We start from the raw sequence: 19,855 nt of genomic DNA, 5'->3' as shown, positions 1-19,855 counted from the left end.
AGATACTGCACTTTTCTCCAATTGAAACCGAATTCTTGATATTGGATTATTCATTCAGCTAACTCCCCTGTGCTGCCTTTAGATTTCTTAGATGAACTGATTACAAATTGCATTTTCTCTAATGAAATTTAGGTACGTGCAACAGATGTCCCAACCTCTCAATCACATCTATAGCATTTAATGTACTTTATCAAAGTCTTTTTGAGAATTTATGAGTGTAGATCGAATTCATGTTTTACATGGCTTCCCAGAGCCTTGACTAGGCAGTAATTGAAATGGTCTCGATTGCGTAGAAGTCACGCGATTTAGCGGAAGAGTCGAGAATGAAGATAATGAAAGTGACGAAAGTTTTGAAAAAATAGCAGCCTAGCGTTTGAGAATAAAACGCAACATAAGTCAGTCCTGTTTTTCTTAAAACTATGCACCAAGGATCTCCTCAAGAAAATCATCGTGACTCATTGATTATGAACCAGGCTTGTAATGCATCAGGAACGTTTCCATCACGATATCAGGCTGAAGTGCCTTGAGCAGGCATGACTTTGCCATATGATAATCGTAAATTCCCTAAATCACCTTATGACAGTCATTTCCTGCCTCTTTAACCGCTCGCTTATGCGTCAGACACTGTGTATGTGTCTCACTCAGTGCGGATCGAGCTTCCTCCGCACCGAGTTGTGGTCCTCTGGTACCAACTTCTGATACATTAAGAAGAGCAACGCAACTGGTGACTATAATGTTACAAGGAAATCGGCCCGCACTCGGGAGTGAACAAAGTTTTGAATGGTTAAACTGCACTTAAGAACTGCTATATATTATATAGAGAAATTTTTCCCTTAGACCAATTCGATTTAAATGATGGAAACAAACTTAGAAATCCGCATAGCTCTTGTTTGTCATAAATCAAATGTCCATCCGTTACAAATTGTTAGCATCTGCTGAATGTGAATACTTACCTTTACCGTTCTTACGATTCAAAAATTGACTCCTATGCTTACTCGCATAAAGATCGTATAAAACAGGCCTGACGGTCGACAAACAAGTTAAGTTTTTTTCCAAACGGACTTTGGATTGTGGAATGATTAACTCATCTACTTTCCTTATTATATTTAGATGTTCAATCGAGGCTAAACTCTTCAATGGTTAAAATATTTATAAATTGCACTTCCGCTGATAATATTAAGTAAACAGCCAGAAATGGGAGACTGTCAAGTCACAGAAACTGAAACTGAAGAGTGTACATTCTCGATATATATATATATGGCTTTTTCTCGATATATATGGCTTTTTCCGAATTTATGGAGGCTACCTAGAGCATAAGCTGGGGGAGAAGCCGATGGAGCCATTGTGATGAGTTCGGTATCACAGCGGTAGTCGAACTCTCAGCGAAACTGAGATAGACAAAATGAAAGTTGTACAACGAAACACAATGGGAGAGATCGTTTTTTCCCCTAAATCATGCGTCAAAGAATGCCACAAGCAAATCTACTCTGAACCCATTAATAATGATAAAGGCTCTCATTACATCAACTTTTGAATAGAATATTAGTCATAACTGCCTCGATGGTGTCTTCTATACATTTACTAACGCTCACTAGTTTTAATTTCTCTTTAAGTCTGATCTCTTAAAATGTTCTCAATGGCGACGGCGACATTCTAAGGTGTCATTACATTGATGGCCGGCTGACTCTATCACAGACTTTTCTACTTTTTCCTTTAGATACCTTCTTTTGTATCGCACGGTAGTCTAATCATGTTCATTGGAATTCACTATGTTGCAAAGACGACCGGAACTGGCGCTTCTTTTGTAAGAAGGAAGTTGGTTTATACTGTACGTTGAGGCCGTGCATAATACTGTTACGAATTATACCTATTGGCCAAACGTTATTGCAAGTAGAATGCGTCCTAACGATTTACAACTTGAGTACCTCTTTATACTCGTTTAATTGATTGTTTACAACAGGATCGGGACCGTGAATAAACCCTAACTAAAGGGGCCAGATGAAGAAAGGACACTTTCTTAGCCTCCAACACGTTTTTCTTTGTTTCTGCCGGCGGAAATTAAAATCTGCGCCGGTGATAACATCGTTCTGCGCTATTATACAGGCACTGCGGGTACGTGGTGTAAGAATAATATAATGTGTGTAGCGCATATTTTTAGGCCATCTGACACTGCAAGTTATCCCTCTAATTCGTGAGGCTATTAATGCCACCGTATCTGCCACCTGTTTATATAGACAGCGTTGGAGATATGTTTTTCGCCGAGCATTACAACAAGGAATTGGAAAAGGAACAACAAAGGAATTATATGCAAAATATTTATTCTCATTTATATGATTTTTCATGACAGATGTTAATAAACTAAGCAGATTTACTGCACGAAATGGTGGCGCAATGCTAGGTTAAGCTTCCCTCGCGTGTAATAGTCACAATAGACGCAATTGCATTAAAACAACCTTGTTACATTAACTTATAGTTTTCTGAACTAGTTATGGTAAGCGTAGTGCAATTGAGGAAGCTTTGCATCAACCAGAAATTAAACTTTTTTTTCTACATGAGCTTTGTTTCTTATATTGATTGTAAAATACGTGCTCAGATCTTTATAGACAATTTTGCTTTAATTCCTTTAAGAGATTTAAAACCAGAGATTTTCTGCTGTATTTGTATTCTTTCCTAAAAGTTCCAAACCACTGTCTCCTAATAGAATATCATTTCAACGTAGACTATTAAAATAAAAAAGGGAACAATTCAAAATAATGCAACTGTCAATATAGTAAAGAAAAAAAAAGATCAAAATTAAACAAAAAGATTATTGGAATAGTCAAGTACAAAACTTCTCTGTGATAGAGTATTTCAGTTCTAAGTTATAACCTACATACATATGACGGTGAAAACAATCACGAATTCTTATATTTCTTGCATAAAGACTCAGACTTTCATGTGTAAATATGTATCTCGGCATTATAAAAGAGAAATTCTCTATACCATGCCCAAATTTTGATTCCTAAGTTTCAAAGTGGTATATCTTGTTTGAATAATAACACTTGAGTATAAAGTTTTGTAGTACTTGTTACGTGTACCATCACTTTGTTCCAATGCCTCGTGTTACGATGAGAAAAAAAAATAAAAGACGGTCTCGCTTTCTATAAGGTAAGGAAAAGTCATTGAAATTTTTTACTTAGTTCTTATTAACCGAGCGGGAGGTTTGTATGGGAGAATCTTGACCGAGGTCGCCGGTACAGACCGAACGCATTGAGGTCTGTACCAGCGATCTAGGTCAAGATTCTCCCATACAGACCGACCGACCTAGCTCGATTAATAAGATGTTTATTCTATGGCTGTGTCTTATATGCCAATTTTTTATAATCTTTGTACCTTTCTTTTCTAGACCGGTCTAGATGCCGGTCTAGATGGGAATCTAGACCGGAAATCTGACCGCTTTCAATATTGATTTCAGCCAATCAAATTAGTAAATTCAGTAGTTCCCAGTCCTTGTGAGACACAGCCATATAATAAAAGTAAATATAATATGATTCAAGGAATTTGACAACTCTTTCCAGAACGTAGTGAAAAACGAAAGAGGGATCAGTCATCGTTGACAGAGTATAAAGGGGGGAATATAGAAAATTTACTTCCCATAAAGGAGGGAGGAATCATTAGAATACGACAGAGCCTAAGGGGAGGATAGAAAAATATTAATGTGATACCCCCCAACTTCTCTCAAGCGATAGATAATGACTAGGGCCAAGTTGTTCGAAGGCCGATTCAGTTTCTATATTTTTCTGTTCAAAAGCCGTTTCGGGATTAATTTTCCAAATTTGTTTAGAGCATTCAATTATCAAATTGTAGACAAATGGAATTAAAACTGAAATGTTTTTTAAGACTTTCAGATCTGAAATCAATCTTCACACTAATCCTTGCCTATCTTAACCCACCTTTAAACAACCTGGCACTGTCCATTACAAGATTAATTTTAGATATATGACAACATTCGTTCGTGATACGGTAGTAATTTCCTCCTGCTTACTGATCACCAGCTCAGTTACAAGCAGAAAACGTTCCCGAAATTGCATTTTCTTGATTTCATCAGGGCATCTAATCTGTATCCATGCCCTTTTTATAACGTTGTGATTTCATAGCATTGATACTCTTTTCCATTTTATTTCGATGCCCAATCAAGCTGATACCCATTCCTCTCAGTTGTTTGTCATTCAGTTCAGTAACTTTGTCCACATCATCAATTTTTGCTTCTCGGAATAATTCAGAATACTTATCCATGTTGATGTGTTTTAGCCATTCGTCCACCGACTGGAATTCTGGGGTATGGCTTGCTTTAGAACTAGAATAATGTATGAATAAATTAATAGCGATTTTTTTAGGGGAGCGTGTTTAACCTGGGATTAAAGAGAACTTGACTTTCCCATTTTTCTGAGCTTCCTCAATCAATTTCATTTTTTGTTACGTTAGGTATTTTGAGCTGATTTTCGTGTGCTTTTGGTGTGGAATATCATCAGCATGCGCGTCCATCGCATTTTTCAGCCCCTTTTTCAACGCCCTCTATGTCCGCCACTTACATCAGTCAAATTACCTTGGATGCTTTCAAATGCACCTCGTCAACTGCTTTGTAGTTCTCTTAACACAAATCAAGAGAGGACAATTTGGACGATATTTATGGTTGGAATTTGATGAGGGTTGATGGAGAAAAGTTGCACACGTGGTTTCGTAGGTGACGCCATAACAGAGAAGACAAAACAATCACGCAAATTAGAGGAAGTGAGCTTTGTCACCGATCCTTGATCACCTTTCTTTGACGCAAATAACTCATTCTGTTATAAAACGATGGAAACTTACCTCTCTGAAAAAGAGGATGAATCACCATTTAGAAATTCCGGGGATCGAATAAGTTCAACCAGACGATTGACAATGTCAGAAAAACTGGGCCGTTGTGTTTTGTCTTTATGCCAGCATTCGATCATTAAATTATGGACGATTTTCGGACATCCCTGTACAAACAGATAAACTATTTTGGGATTAGTTCTTAGTGGAAAGGATCTTAACTGTTTGAAATATTTCAAAACCCACAAAAAAAGTTTCACCTGAACATTTGATATTATCGTGTTGTCAATTACCTTCGGAACTGGTTAATATGGGAAGGGGGAAGGCGGAGGAATTTTTTTTAGGGGGGGACGGATGATTTTCAGGAATGCGGATGGAGGATCAGTCGTCTCTAACAGAGTTAAAGGGCGGGGGGGGGAATAAATAGAAATGGCTTCAACGTGAGGCTTCATCAGAGTACTACAGAGCCTTATGGGGAGATCAGGTAAATATTATTTTAATACAACTGAAATCCTTCGACCCTGAACCAGTCCCTGCAAAGCATAGCTGGAGTGTTACATGTTAGCGTTAAAATAATTCCTTCCCATCTTCTCTCGATTTCTTTATTTTGAAGTCCTTATAACTGAGTGCTGCTACTATTTTTATTGTTTTTGCTTGCTGTGGTGTTTTAGTGATTCTTGTGATGGTAGTAGTTGGATTTAAATGACACTCTAATATCACTCGAAAGCGATAACATGTCCAGCTTAAGAACAAGACGTCAGCAACAGAAAATTCACGCGAGTAAATCTGATAGGACATACGCCAAATGCAACCAAAAGGTTGGTGTAATGATAACGACAAAAACCCAATGAAATTTACTTTGTTTTTACTGTAAAGGAAAAGTCATATTCAGTAGTCACGTTTGTTACTGCAAGATTTACCTGTGGAGCTGGTAATCTGTATCCAGTTTCCACTCGCTTGATAACCTTGGAAAAAATGATAAGTTTTATCTAATAAGATTAACTTTACAAAGTCACTATGTAATACATACGTGTTATTGACCAAACGTGTGGTCAAGATTGCTGGATGTTGGCCAAGTCCTATTTTTGCCTTTTTATGGACCAGGACTAAGTTGAGGTCCATCAGAACGAGGCTAATGTTCAGCCATCTTGACCGAACGAACCTAATCAATAGAAGATTTAATATAGAACAGAAAGATTTCTCTTTGTTAAGAATCCAGAATAACTTGTTCATCTTAAGAGCCTAGAAAGAAAGGCAACTGTTTGTAGTACGGTAAACTCACAAAAGTCGTTTATGTTTTCTTTTTTTTGACCGTCCCGTGCCGTTTTTTGCGACTCCACCGCCGACACTGTCCAAAAATTACGAACTTTGTAAGTTGAAGTTCTCGTCAATAAGAACTTGCCGCTGTTATGAACCGATCATTCTTTTAGGCTCTTTTCTGCACAGTTCATGAAAATATTCGTTATCAAGCGGGATCACTTACATCGAAATTGTCCCAATTCCAGTAAGGTCTGTCACAATATGACATGATCTCCCACATTAGAATGCCGAAGCTCCAAACATCACTGGCTGAACTGAAGGTCCGATGCTGAAGTGCCTCTGGGGCTGTCCAACAAACTGGAATCTTGCCCCCCTTAAGAGTAATTGAAACAAAGACATGTATTTTAAAAGGATGTAGGTCACGTGTTTTCACTAAAACTCTATACCTTCGCTTTGTGCTCGCCTTTAGCAAAGCGTGTTGGAAAAGGTACATAAGATTAACAGGAGACCTGATCAGCGGGAACAAAGTGGGACCGCACCTTGTGAGTCACCTTTTTTCACATCACACCTAACCTTCAGATGAACCTTCGGAACATAGTCAAATAATGGCGGCTGCAAAATCTGGAATGGAACGGTCCAAATACAAACACTTCTGTCTCTCGTAACGGATTGGAAGTGGGCAAGTTAGGTGAGAAAGTGACAATGTACCAGGAAATGGAAACAATGAAATAAAAAAATTTGATCTCAGGGGCGCTTTTCAGTCTTAAATCTGAGGAAGTCTTTCACTTCAACAGAAAGCAAACAAAGAAGAGCGTGGAATACTGCCAGCCTCAGTGGGTTGCATAAATTACACATAAGAGAGGCAAGAGTGTGAAAAAGGAAAAGGTGATCGTCTCTGTCATCATTTTTTACGTGACACTTTTCATAAACGTTAGCGTATAACTTAACGTAATTGTCGATTTAAGGCAAAAATTACTTGTGTCGTGTATTCAGCTTGTGCTTCATCGTCGTCAGCCAGTTCTCTTGAAAGGCCAAAATCTGATACTTTACACAACATGTTTTCACCCACAAGAACATTGCGAGCTGCCAGATCCTAAGTTAAGACAAACATAGTAACAACTTTTTAATATTCAATCAATTTTTAGCTATAACAGCAAAATTGAAAACATATAAACGCAGAATAACGTCACATGCGTTTGGATCTTGAAGAATAACGCCCTTGAATTCATCACTTTTATTTGAAGGTTATCTCATTCAAACTGAAGCTATTCAACGATCCTGGGAAGGACGCTGATCTCACACTTCTGCGGCGCGCGTTTCCTCCTACAGCTGATGTCTTGTGAGAATTAAATATTTGGTTGGTTCTCCTCTTTGATAGAATAGTGTCAGTCACCGGGTTTTATTTTTTTCCTCCCTCTAAATAAGTTAACTGATTCCAAACTCCAAACCCAACTGGAAACAACGGACGAACAACCACGAATTTTTTTGTACCAGTACTAAGAAACACAAGTGTAAAGGTAAATTTCAACTATATTAACGATGAAAATAAAATATGAAGATAATATATACCCTATGAATGAAATTTGATTCTGACAGGTACTTCATTCCGTTAGCCACACCTCTGGCCATTCCAACCAACTGAAGGCTTGTCAGCTGACCATTTCGTTCCTATGAGGAAATCCGACGACCCGTTAATCGTTTAACCCTCCAAGTCTTACGTTGACTGGGATCTAGTTTCTCAGCCTCACTGCTGAATCAAACATTAATTTAAAGAATCTCATGATTGTTAAACAAAATTTCCTTGTCAGTACCATAGGAAATATAAAAGGAGCAGTATGAAGAACATGCATAGAGATGTAAGGGTGAAGGGATTTAGATAAAACGTACGACTCACCATAATAATAATAATAACAATTTAACATTTACATTGCGCAAATTAACATTGGGATATGATCAAATGCGCATTACAGTTTTTTTGGACTGCTTGCAGGAATTTACAATTTTTTGTGAAGACTAATTTTAACAGATGCCCCCAATTTCAGTAAACAGGCCAGACCACAACACCGGGGGCTAAGTCCCCTACTCTTTGCGATAAATGTGTGGGCTCTTAATGTCCCCTGCTAACCAGTACAGAGAAGATTCAGGAGAAGGGGCCTACGGTTTTTCTTTCTTATCCGAGAAGACTAGAATGTCTAACCATTTGCAGATATCATAGCAAAGGCAGCACATTCTCCTCAGTTATTTGAGTGTTGGTCCGGTCTGGGGCTCGAACCCACAACTAAGCAGATTAGCAGTAGGGTATTATTTCGGAAGTCTCTTGATGAATTTTATTTTGCAGAGCGTAGTGACTGTAGATTAGCCAAAGTCATATTTTATGCTCTTTTCGTTTTTATTCTGCTTATATTTTTATCATTTAAACAGGAACCCTTTGATAACAGTACTCATGTCCTGAGGGACTATCCTGTTCATTGTTATTATCACAATTATTACTATTATTACTTTTAGAACACTACAGTTACAGTCAAAAGGTGTTTATAACACAAAATGAGCAGTTACAAGCGTAAGTCATCCAAGCAATCTTTTTTGAACTGTCTTTTGTCTGAGTTGTTGTTATTAGCTGTTCTTGTTTTTGTTCTTTACGGGAGAAAATTCTTAAACCCTCGCCAGACGAGGTCAGATACCAACTCCTTGTTGTTATCTATTGCTAACGAAACGTTACTAAGCGTACAGAAAACTAGATGTAAATAGGAAACCTTTAAAAAGTGATCCAATTATCCACTCTCCAGGAATTCTGTCAGAATCATCATTGGTCTACCTAAAAGCATAGAAATTAATTCAACTTTAAAATATCGAATCATCTCAAATAACTGTGTGTCTTTGGTTTTAATGCAGACATAAAGTAGCTTCATGATTTGATTGTCGAGTCCTCATGAGGAAGGCCGTAGGTCACTTTAGGCACTAAAATAGCTAGAGAATATTTCATATCGTTCTGCTTCAGACTTACTACATCTTCTATCATTGCCGGGAATAATTTAAGTGCTCCGTTAAGTAAACCAAACCTTGTTTTTGGCTTCATTGATTCAGACAAAGCTTTTTGCAAAAATTATAGGGGAAACAGCCCTGACTCTACCTAAGTACTATTTTTGAGAAATAAGTGGTAAGGGTTTGTATGATATTCTATTTAATCTGTATACTGACTTACGTGATCCGTTAGTCCTTATGGTAACTGCCGCGAAGTTTGCCTGAACTCCATATTTCATTTTCGCCACATCGCTCACTCGGTTCCTGGCGTAGACTTTCATTGTGTAGTTTACAAATGGATTAAGGTTTCCAACAATAACATGAGTAGTGCTCAAGAGGTCCTTTCTTGGTATGAAAATGATATCACTCCTGTAAGGTTTATCTACGCACTTGCTTTCGCCTTCACCTTTACATGGTCGACGGCATCCAACTTCATAAAACACGTGTGTCTCAACCCCAGTTTCTGCGGGAGGCTGCCACTGTATTTCCAGTGCACTTTGGTTGACAAAGGCAACGTTGACATTTTTCGGGGCTGATGGTATAGCTAAAGACAGACGCACTCATTAGCAAATGTAGTTACAAAATTTTGCGCTCCGATTCTCTAACACTGAGCAACAGAGACTCTAGGTTGAGGCAGGCAATTGTCTGGTTTTATTTGTGGCATGCTTTCAGCGTAATGTTAGGATAAGCACTGCTAGGATCAGGATCAATGTCGAAAGCGTCGAAGGCCTGAGTTTTGATTCCTCAAGGGGACTCATAATCTTTTCTATGTCCCATGCTCATGACAAGACGAAAGAAAATTCATCTTTTTTCCTATTCTATTTATATATTAAGTATTTCTAACTGATGAGCGGGAAAACTACCCTTGTTAGCTAGGCGACCATGCAATAACATAGGCCAGCTCTTGTACAAAATATGCAGGTCGAGGGTAAATATCTCTCACTGACATCAAATTGGGAGTTGTACAAACAGAATTGCTGTCATTTAAATCGTGAAATAAAAGCTGATACATTTATTGAACTCTTCACTAGAAAAAGAAACGATAAACAGCATCTGTACCTGTACAATTTAAGCCACTCTCATCATTGTATCGTTCTTTTGGACAATCTAGAAAATGAATTAACTCATTAATAACAATGCTGGTAAGTGTGTGTTTCTAATGACGATTAAAAAGTCATTGACATCACAAATAACTCGCTTTCCAGTTACCCCCTACACCAAGTGCTCATTGACTTTGACTGGAAGTTCGCGTATTTATATAATGTTATAGTTCACCACTAAAATTTTCTCCGGTTCTTATTGGTTTAAATTGATCACGTGACGCGATAGCGTTCAGCCTTAGAGAGACACTATCAGCCCATAGTGCCCGCCCACGGAAAATACCCGCATGGATAGTGCCCGTCTGCGGAAAATACCTGGATTGATAGTACTCATCCGTGAAAATTTTTGAATAATTTGACGGCCGCGAAGTTAGGCAGATCGGAAAAACAGTGACTTTTCAATTCTGACAGGTATAACGTATTATTTAACCAATTTAAGGTTGCGAATTATTGACATTTGAGACAAGCTGTAGGCGCGGAAGAAAATTTAGTGGTGAACAATAAAAACAATAGAGTGTTTATGTCTCGGAACTATCGGTCTGATAGTTGCCCCTTGGAAATTTAATGTTCTTAGAACTAGCATATTTGCCCTCGAAGCTTCGCTTCTCGTGTAAATATTTGTTTTAAGAACATCAAATTTCCGCGGGGCAACTATCAGCCGATAGTTCCTCGACAGAAACACTCTATTGTTTAAATAGTAATTCCCTCTTTTTCGAGTAGTGTTACCGCGACATGCAGCCTTAATTCCAACGAGGAGAAAGCGTTAAGACATCGGTTTAAAAGACTGGCTCGCACTGCGACATAAGTATAATTCAACCAGCGACATAAGTGCGAGAATGAGGAAAGAACGTTTTCATAACAACATGAAGAGTAACCATATTCTAATTTTTACGTTTATGCTTACGCACAGTGTAAAACAGCATTTGGAAAAATACAAAAATGAGGAGAATAAGCCAACAAGGAATAAAGATGATTAGAGATGGAAAAGGTTAAGACTGCCCGCAGATGAATAAATTTGCTCTAAGGGTTTTCAGGTTGGACAAACAATGACGTAGCCATTTGAAAAAACTTATGCGCATGTCTAATCTTTTTCCTGGTGCGATAGACACAGCGGCAAGTTGAGTGCACATACTTGGCAGATTTGGCGCATTCGAGAAGAGTTTTGGAGTTCCAGCGTGAATGAATTTCGTTTGGTAATGAGCGTAACATCGTTTTATACTCTTTTTCCCAAGGCTGTCATTGATGTGGACCAACTGGACAATGTAATGTAGGGTAAGTAGCGTTCTTTTACTCATAGTTGATCGTAAGCTGTTTTAAATTTACGCAGACAGCTAAAGCGACAGTAGTCGCTACGAATTTCAACTCGTAGCGATCATGTTACGGACGCTTTACTTTATTCCCTACATTTACATCCCTTTCTGCAACACTTTTTCGTTGAGCGAGATGTCTAATGGAGGAGGTTCGAACAATTTTCCTGATAACAGCAACCTTAGCTGTTTCGGTTTGAACTTATCCTCGCAAAATGAAAACAGATATTGGGAATTTAAAAAGGCCGCCATTTTGACGCAATAGTGTTACTATTTTCTTTACAAGCATGTGCACTCATGTTGCCTCTGAGTAGGCCTGAAAAACTCTATTGGTCAACGACTCTATCTCACCGATATAAATTGCTAATTTTTTTTAACCTGGTATACCTTCGCATTTTCCTACTGCATTTTCCATCCCCTCCCGGCATATACAGCTTCCATTAAGTGAACTGATGTTCCAGACCCCATCGCTCTGACAATCCAGGCTTAGAGTGCCTTGCTTGTTAAGGGCATCAGTAACACAACCAACTTCAACTGACTTGGAGTTGTTTGCTGGAGCTATTGTTTGTGGTAGGGAAACCAAGCTACTAACTTGAGTCGATCTTGGGCAGACGTAATAACTAACAGTGACGGAGTAAAGAGCACTACATGAACCCTGGTCATGAAATGCCAAAACGATGTACTTTCTTTTAACTTCTACACGAAACTTTTGAGACACTCTGATGCCAAGAGCTGACGGAGCTGTTTTCGCAATCTTGTCATAACTAGCATTGTTTGTTAGAGGGTCGAGTTCCGCTGGTTGCCAGGACTGATGTTCGTATAAGTGGAAATAATTTGTGCAATAATTCCCTCCTTTGGTCAAAAGTGACGAACAGTTTCTTGTTCGGTACTGGATGGTAACAAAGACTGTTTTCACCCCACTGTGGACTTCGATGGGATCAGTTCTAAGCCAGTTGTTTGGTTGTGGAAATGCATCCGTAAAAACATCACACGTTGAGTAATGTGTCTGCATTGTCCACTATTAGAAATAACCAATTTAAATCATTAAATCGTGAAGTGGTTTAAATATGAGCTTAATTAGCTCCATCCCCTTCAAAAAGCCATTTTTCAATGACTGAGTCCAATTTCAATTAAGTAGAACTAATTTAGTAGCAGTTCCGGTTGTGAGCATTGTTGAATTTTACTCTTGGGTTCAGACCATTCGCTGAATGATTAGAAGCAAAATCTTTCTTTCGCGTTTGTATGCGTAGTCCAGAAAATTCAAATTTATCCGCAATAATGCGGAGGACAGTATTTTAAAGAACCAAATGACCAGATTTAAAGAATGTTTGACTTCTTTCGCTCGCAAATTCAAGTGAAATAAAAACCTACGATGTTTTACAATTACACATGTCACTAGCTAAAAGTTTCAATGATTCATATCTGTTTTCACCGTTTGCGTCTTTTTTCCTTTGAAATATTGCTTACTAAGAAGTAATTTTTAATGTGTTAAACTATTCAAAATTTGTTGCAAAAAGTTGCTGTGGAGGTGGAATGAGGAATGCCCTTTTGTTTTTTAGGGGGAGTGCGGGGGTATTACAAGTACTATCGTATTTGGCAGCTAACCACTACTCACTCATGTTCGAGTTCGAGGGACTTTGGAAACTTTATTGACTGATGACAAGAGCACTAATGTTTTGCCCAGTTGATCACGCTTTGTCCTACCAAATTATTTTAGAGTAAAAGTCAATTTGATCCTCTGGTAACGGTTTACTTATGTAAACGTTTGGATGATAGGCGAATTCTTGACATTAATTCATTCTCATTGATAGGCTCAATTCGCTGCCAACAAGGAAGAGAGAGAGAGAAAAACAATGAATGAAAATGAAACTTTTATTGGCCAGAGCATGATGCCGAGAACTTTGTTTTGAATCTAAAATCGAAAAAGAAAAGCAGATAAAGGATTTGAAATTAATATGTTTACGATATGAAGGAACAGGATTCTAAATTCCTGTCTATTTGTCTAAATCTTCATTTACTCATAAAAGACAGATCAGCAATGTAAGCAATGAGCAGAGAACATTTTGCAAGCTACAAGTTCCCGAGCAAAGAGCCCTGGAAATCTGTCTGACTATCATTTCTGGCGTTCAAAACTTAGTTACTTTTTAACCTCATGACAAGCCGTAACAAAATACTTTAAAAAAAACATTCGAGATGCAACTAATCACCTCAATTTTTGCGGTGGAACGGCTTACAAAACAGTCGAAATATAAGATCTTACCCCATAGCCGGTTGCCGTTGCTGGCCTCGACAGAATCCATTTCCAAGGTTTACCTGGCGTTGGCTGCTTTTCTAAAATGCCTTTAGATAATAAAAGTCATCAGGTCAATAATGCACCTTTGAAAAGTGCTTTATACTACAAAACTCCGTGTCAACTATAATTGGCTCATATCCAAAAACGGTTCAATTAATGAGATGAAAAATGTGAAGTAACAAGGTGTACTCGACTCGACCTGTCTGTCCTATATTATTTTGTCGACGAATTTCGTAATGCACATTTATTTAATGACCCAAAGTTCATCGTTTTTCCATTCTCCCTTAGGACTCGTACATCATCTTTGACTTAAAATCTTATATAAAATAAAACTGTACGCAAATATCAACTAAGAAAATATTGCAGCATTACTTCATACCTTCATCGGCCGATGATAATATTAAAATACGCAGGAGGGTAACGATTGTAACTAAGCTGTAATGCATGTCCGATTGCACCTTGAGCCACAGAGGAAAAAAAAAAGTACAGGCTTGTCATATTTTGAAAGGAAAAGATGGGTAATACTCTTTGATCATTTAGATTTGTACGTTTCATTTAAGAAATAGATACTACACTTTCCCCCAATTGAAACCGAATTCTTGATATTGGATGATTCATTCAGCTAACTCCCCTGTATTACCTTTAGATTTCTTAGATGAACTGAATACAAATTGCACTTTGTCTAATGAAATTTAGGTACATGCAACAGATGTCCCAACCTCTCAATCACATCTATAACATTTAATGTACTTTATCAAAGTCTTTTTGAGAATTTATGAGTGTAGATCGGATTAATATTTTGCATGGCTTCCCAGAGCCTTGACTAGGCAGTAATTGAAATGGTCTCGATTGCGTAGAAGTCAGGCGATTTAGCGGAAGAGTCGAGAATGACGAAAATGAAAGTGACGAAAATTTTGAAAAAGTGGCAGCCGAGCGTTTGAGAATAAAACGCAACATAAGTTAGTCCTGTTTTACTTAAAACTATGCACCAAGGATCTCCTCAAGAAAATCATCGTGACACATTGATTCTGAACTAGGCTTCTAATGCATAAGAAACGTTTCCATCACGATATCAGGCTGAAGTGCCTTGAGCAGGCATGACTTTGCCATAATAATCGTAAAGTCACTAAATGACCTTATGACGGTCATTTGCTGCCTCTTTAACCACTCGCTTATGCGTCAGACACTGTGCATGTTTCTCACTCAGTGCGGATCGAGCTTCCTCCGCACCGAGCTGTGGTCCTCTGGTACCAACTTCTGATACATTAAGAAGAGCAACGCAACTGGTGACTACAATGTTACAAGGAAATCGGCCCGCACTCGGGAGTGAACAAGGTTTTGAATGGTTAAACTGCACTTAAGAACTGCTACATATTATTTTCCGTTAGACCAATTCGATTTAAATGATGGAAACAAACTTAGAAAATCCGCATAGCTCTTGTTTGTCATAAATCAAATATCCATCCGTTACAAATTGTTAGCATCTGTTGAATGTGAATACTTACCTTTACCGTTCTTACGATTCACAAATTGACTCCTATGCTTACTCGCATAAAGATCGTATAAAACAGGCCTGACGGTCGAGAAACAAGGTAAGTTTTTTTTCCAAACGGACTTTCGATTGTGGAATGATTAATTCATCTACTTTCCTTATTATATTTAGATTTTTAATCGAGGCTAAACCCTTCAATGGTTAAAATATTTATAAAGTGCACTCCCGCTGATAATATTAAGTAAACAGCCAGAAATGGGAGAATATCAAGTCACAGAAACTGAAGAGTGCACATTCTCGATATATATATATATATATACGGCTTTTTCTCGATATATATGGCTTTTTCCGAATTTATCGAGGCTACCTAGAGCATAAGCTGGGGGAGAAGGCGATGGAGCCATTGTGATGAGTTCGGTATCACAGCGGTAGTCGAACTCTCAGCGAAAATGAGATAGACAAAATGAAAGTTGTACAACGAAACGCAATGGGAGAGATTGTTTTTCCCCTAAATCATGCGTCAAAGAATGCTACAAGCAAATCTACTCTGAATCCATTGATGATGATGAAGGCTCTCATTACATCAAGTTTTGAATAGTTTTAATTTATCATTAAGTCTGATCTCTTAAAATTTTCTTAATGACGACGGCGACATTCTAAGGTGTCATTACATTGATGGCCGGCTGACTCTATCACAGACTTTTCTACTCTTTCCTTTAGATACCTTCTTTTGTATCGCACGGTAGTCTAATCATGTTCATTGGAATTCAGTATGTTGCAAAGAGGACCGAAATTGGCGCTTCTTTTGTAAGAAGGAAGTTGGTTTATACTGTACGTTGAGGCCGTGCATAATACTGTTACGAATTATACCTATTGGCCAAACGTTATTGCAAGTAGAGTGCGTACTAACGATTTACAACTTGAATACCTCTTTATACTCGTTGAATTGATTATTTACAACAGGATAGTGACCGTGAATAAACCCTAGCTAAAGGGGCCAGATGAAGAAAGGACACTTTCTTAGGCTTTCAGATCTGAAATCAATCTTCACACTAATCCTTGGCTATCTTAACCCACCTTTAAACAACCTGGCACTGTCCATTACAAGATTAATTTTAGATATATGACAACATTCGTTCGTCATAGGGTAGTAATTTCCTCCTGCTTACTGATCACCAGCTCAGTTACAAGCAGAAAAGGTTCCCGAAATTGCATTTTCTTGATTTCATCAGGGCATCTAATCTGTATCCATGCCCTTGTTGTAACGTTGTGATTTCATAGCATTGATACTCTTTTGCATTTTATTTCGATGCCCAATCAAGCTGATACCATTCCTCTCAGTTGTTTGCCATTCAGTTCAGTAACATTGTCCATATCATCAATTTTTGCTTCTCGGAATAATTCAGAATACTTATCCATGTTGATGTGTTTTAGCCATTTGTCCACCGACTGGAATCCTGGGGTATGGCTTGCTTTAGGACTAGAATAATGTATGAATAAATTAATAGCGACTTTTTAGGGGAGCGTAAAAAACCTGGGATTAAAGAGAACTTGACTTTCCCATTTTTCTGAGCTTTCTCAAGCAATTTCATTTTTTGTTAAGTTGGGTATTTTGATCTGATTTTCGTGTGCTTTTGGTGTGGAATGTCATCAGCTTGCGCGTCCATCGCATTTTTCAGCCCCTTTTTCAACGCCCTCTATGTCCGCCACTTAAATCAGTCAAATTACCTTGGATGCTTTCAAATGCACCTCGTCAACTACTTTGTAGTTCTCTTAACACAAATCAAGAGAGGAAAATTTGGACGATATTCGTAGTTCGAATTTGATGAGGGTTGATGGAGAAAAGTTGCACACGTGGTTTCGTAGGTGACGCCATAACAGAGAAGACGAAACACAATCACGCAAATTAGAGAAAGTGAGCTTTGTCACCGATCCTTGATCACCTTTCTTTGACGCAAATAACTCATTCTGTTATAACAAGATGGAAACTTACCTCTCTGGAAAAGAGGATGAATCACCATTTAGAAATTCCGGGAATCGAATAAGTTCAACCAGACGATTGACAATGTCAGAAAAATTGGGCCCTTGTGTTTTGTCTTTATGCCAGCATTCGATCATTAAATTATGGACGATTTTCGGACATCTCTGTACAAACAGATAAATTATTTTAGGATTAGTTCTTAGTGTAAAGGATCTTAACTGTTTGAAATATTTCAAAACCCACGAAAAGGGTTTCACCTGAAAATTTGATATTATTGTGTTGTCAATTACCTTCGGAACTGGTTAATATGGGAAGGGGGAAGGCGGAGGATTTTTTTTAGGGGGGGACGGATGATTTTCAGGAATGCGGATGGAGGATCAGTCGTCTCTAACAGAGTTTAAGGGCGGGGGGGGGGGGACTAAATAGAAATGGCTTCAACGCGAGGCTTCATCAGAGTACTACAGAGCCTTATGGGGAGATCAGGTAAATATTATTTTAATACAACCAAAATCCTTCGACCCTGAACCAGTCCCTGCAAAGCATAGCTGGAGTGTTACATGTTAGCGTTTAAATAATTCCTTCCCATCTTCTCTCGATTTCTTTATTTTTAAGTCCTTATAACTGAGTGCTGCTAATCTTTTTATTGTTTTGGCTTGCTGTGTTGTTTTAGTGATTCTTGTGATGGTAGTAGTTGGATTTAAATGACACTCTAATATCACTCGAAAGCGATAACATGTCCAGTTTAAGAGCAAGACGTCAACAACAGAAAATTCACGCGAGTGAATCAGACAGGACATACACCAAATGCAACCACAAGGTTGGTGTTATGATAACGACAAAAACCCAATGAAATTTACTTTGTTTCTAATGTAAAGGAAAAGTCATATTCAGTAGTCACGTTTGTTACTGCAAGATGTACCTGTGGAGCTGGTAATCTGTATCCAGTTTCCACTCGCTTGATAACCTTGGAAAAAATGATAAGTTTTATCTAATAAGATTTACTTTACAAAGTCACTATGTAATACATACGTGTTATTGACCAAACGTGTGGTCAAGATTGCTGGATATTGGCCAAGTCCTATTTTTGCCTTTTTATGGACCCGGACGAAGTTGAGGTCCATCAGAACGAGGCTAATGTTCAGCCATCTTGACCGAACGAACCTAATCAATAGAAGATTTAATATAGAACAGAAAGATTTCGCTTTGTTAAGAATCCAGAATGACTTGTTCATTCAAGAGCCTAGAAAGAAAGGAAACTGTTTGTAGTACGGTCAACTCACAAAAGTCGTTTATGTTTTCTTTGTTTTGACCGTCCCGTGCCGTTTTTTGCGACTCCACCACTGACACTGTCCAAAAATTACGAACTTTGTAAGTTGAAGTTCTCGTCAACAAGAAATTGTCGCTGTTATGAACCGATCATTCGTTTAGGCTCTTTTCTGCACAGTTCATGAAAATATTCGTTTTTAAGCGGGATCACTTACATCGAAATTGTCCCAATTCCAGTAAGGTCTGTCACAGTATGACATGATCTCCCACATTAGAATGCCGAAGCTCCAAACATCACTGGCTGAACTGAAGGTCCGATGCTGAAGTGCCTCTGGGGCTGTCCAACGAAATGGAATCTTGCCCCCCTTAAGAGTAATTGAGACAAAGACATGTATTTTAAAAGGATGTAGGTCACGTGTTTTCACTAAAACTCTACACCTTCGCTTTGTGCTCGCCTTTAGCAAAGGGTGTTGGAAAGGTACATAAGATTAACAGGAGACCTGATCAGCGGGAACAAAGTGGGACCGCACCTTGTGAGTCACCTTTTTTCACATCACACCTAGCCTTCAGATGAACCTTCGGAACATAGTCAAATAATGGCGACTGCGAAATCTCGAATGGAACGGTCCAAATACACTTTTGTCTCTCGTAACGGATTGGAAGTTGGCAGGTTAGGTGAGAAAGTCACAATGTACCAGGAAATGGAAACAATGAAATGAAAAATTTGATCTCAGGGGCACTTTTCAGTCTTAAATCTTAGGAAGTCTTTCACTTCAACAGAAAGCAAACAAAGAAGAGCGGGGAATACTGCCAGCTTCAGTGGGTGGCATAAATTACACATAAAAAAGGCAAGAGTGTGAAAAAGGAAAAGGTGATCGTGTCTGTCATCATTTTTTACGTGACACTTATCATAAACGTTAGCGTATAACTTAACGTAATTGTCGATTTAAGTCAAAAATTACTTGTGTCGTGTATTCAGCTTGTGCTTCATCGTCGTCAGCCAGTTCTCTTGAAAGGCCAAAATCTGATACTTTACACAACATGTTTTCACCCACAAGAACATTGCGAGCTGCCAGATCCTAAGTTAAGACAAACATAGTCACAACTTTTTAATATTCAATCAATTTTTAGCTATAACAGCAAAATTGAAAATATATAAATGCAGAATAACGCCACATGCGTTTGGATCTTGAAGAATAACACCCTTGAATTCATCACTTTTATTTGAAGGTTATCTCATTGAAACTGAAGCTATTTAACGATCCTGGGATGGACGCTGATCTCACACTTCTGCGGCGCGCG

General features: G+C 38.3%; 1 protein-coding gene and 1 pseudogene across 2 annotated transcripts in view; both read right to left on the bottom strand.

Annotated features, from left to right (window-relative positions):
- The window catches only part of LOC111334711 (ephrin type-A receptor 4), a 96,295-nt gene that overhangs the window by 15,197 nt on the left and 61,243 nt on the right, over positions 1-19,855 (bottom strand). The window lies entirely within an intron of this gene.
- LOC148725399 (ephrin type-A receptor 4-like) lies at positions 2,302-14,515 on the bottom strand (annotated as a pseudogene). The gene is made up of 12 exons (XR_015990614.1): positions 14,194-14,515; positions 13,782-13,861; positions 11,909-12,539; positions 10,174-10,221; positions 9,296-9,658; positions 8,847-8,908; positions 7,663-7,761; positions 7,070-7,186; positions 6,317-6,466; positions 5,754-5,798; positions 4,849-5,000; positions 2,302-4,336 (listed from the first exon to the last, which is right to left on the bottom strand). The product of XR_015990614.1 is annotated as an ephrin type-A receptor 4-like (transcript).

The sequence above is a fragment of the Stylophora pistillata genome, chromosome 8 (genome assembly GCF_964205215.1).
Source record: "Stylophora pistillata chromosome 8, jaStyPist1.2, whole genome shotgun sequence".
NCBI lineage: Eukaryota > Metazoa > Cnidaria > Anthozoa > Scleractinia > Pocilloporidae > Stylophora > Stylophora pistillata.
This window is presented reverse-complemented; position numbering and strand designations above follow the sequence as displayed.